Source organism: Bombus impatiens, unplaced genomic scaffold, assembly GCF_000188095.3.
Source record: "Bombus impatiens unplaced genomic scaffold, BIMP_2.2 scf_0044, whole genome shotgun sequence".
Classification (NCBI taxonomy): domain Eukaryota; kingdom Metazoa; phylum Arthropoda; class Insecta; order Hymenoptera; family Apidae; genus Bombus; species Bombus impatiens.
In genome coordinates, this window is record NT_176463.1 from 1,072,792 (window position 1) to 1,074,464 (window position 1,673).

The 1,673-nt window shown below is 49.3% G+C and overlaps 1 protein-coding gene across 5 annotated transcripts in view; it reads right to left on the minus strand.

The window, feature by feature from the left end:
• LOC100747273 (flocculation protein FLO11-like) overlaps nt 1–1,673 on the minus strand; it is a 307,210-nt gene that overhangs the window by 199,979 nt on the left and 105,558 nt on the right. The window contains exon 1 of one of the 5 annotated variants that reach the window (XM_033323173.1): nt 980–1,316. The exons of the other annotated variants lie outside the window; for them this stretch is intronic. The gene's annotated coding sequence lies outside the window, so the exon portion shown is untranslated. Of the gene's footprint in view, nt 1–979; nt 1,317–1,673 lie in introns of those variants that run through there. 5 annotated transcript variants of the gene reach the window in all.

A 1,673-nucleotide genomic window follows, 5' to 3' on the forward strand; every position in this document is an offset into this window, starting at 1 on the left:
CACGAGCCGTAGACGTGGCGGGGCGGAGGGGGTGCAGCAAGGGGGCCAACGCCGAAAGAGAACGAGAGAGGGAGAGAGAGATGAGAAGGTGAGTCGAAGTTCTTCGCAAGAACAAGAACAAAGTTCCGGACCAAAGCACCTCTCGCCCTCCGCTTCTGTTCCTCTCCTGTGGCCCCCTACTCCTTCTGGTCCCCCTCGTGGCCCCCCTACGTGTATGTATAGTCTTGCAGATGCGCGCACTTGCCAGTGCGACCAGTTCACCTTGGAAACTTTGACGAAAATCAAATTCCAAGAGCACCGCCCACGCAGAAGCCTATTTCACTCGGAGGCCTATTCCACGCGAATTTGACATCGCGAGAAACGTACCAGCGGACGAGAACGCGACCGACCGAATGGATACAATGGTATCGAGAACGTAGCTGATACTACTTTTCGCGGAGGTGGATGTTACAAGTTTAGATACGCAAGTGGAATAGGTGTGTTTGAGATCTTTGGTGCATAAGTCTGATGGACTGTCGAAATGGATTTTGAAGATGCGGATCGTGGTAGCAAAAAAATGGTTTTGAATTTATGTGGTGCAGTTTGATACTAAATTATAGGAACGTGATGTGAATGCAGTGCGTGATTCCAATGATAACTTATGCGATACTTTGTCTTATTAATAAATAGTAAAACTCGTGCTCCTTAGATAACCAATTTTGTCTAACTATAATCGAGATTATCTATCAAAGAGAAAACGTACAAGTTTTACATAGTACACGTAGTTTGGTCTTCACGTTGAAAACCACAAAATGATAATTTTCTAGTGTGTGCTCAGTTAACAAACGAATGACACATCTTTAATTAAAACAAATTCACGTTTCAACAACCAGAAAGAGTCTTCCAGGTATGAAATAGCAGAAGTACCAAAAATTGAACCTACCATACCAATAAACATGAAGAAAGTATAAAAATGTCGCTTTCCACAAATGGTACTTACTCGTTCATTTCGATCGAAGACAGGCAACGCTTGCGAGAAGGATCGTACCACGAGGATGGCTGGAGATCCGTGTGGAAGCCGGAAGAACGCGTGAAAACGCGGTCACTGATAAGATCCTGGATCGTTGGTAACGATTCGGATAAGGAAACACGCGTCCGCGATAGCGAAAAGAGAAGGACGTAGACCCGTGATCGACGTTAGCCAGCCGTACGAGAGATCAGTCCAAACGGTGCGCGCCGCGACGTCGGCGAAGAGCGGCGATTTTCCACGAGCAACCCCGAGAGGTCGTACACAGCGAGAGAACGGCGGCAGCGTCAGTAGGAGGACGTCGGAGGAAGAGGAGGTGGAGAACGAGGAGACGACGGAGGTGGAAGTGGAAGGAGCCAGAGGAGAATTTCGAGCTGGTATTGGTGAGGAGAGAGGGCCGCGCGCCGCGTCGCTACATCGTCAGGAGTTGCGCGCCTGTGTGCGCTCGTGAGGAGTTAGATTAGAGGAGAGGAGAGACCAAAGAGAAACGGAGAGACCCGGGAAACACAGACGACCGAGGAGAGACGACCGACGGACAGAGAGAGAACGAAAGGATGAGAGGAGGCAAGAGGAGGTTGGATGTGCGTTACCATGAGCTAGTGGTAGTGAGAGTAAAACTTTTCTCGCTTGTGTTCGTACGTACGCATCGACTCGCCTCCCGAGGAAG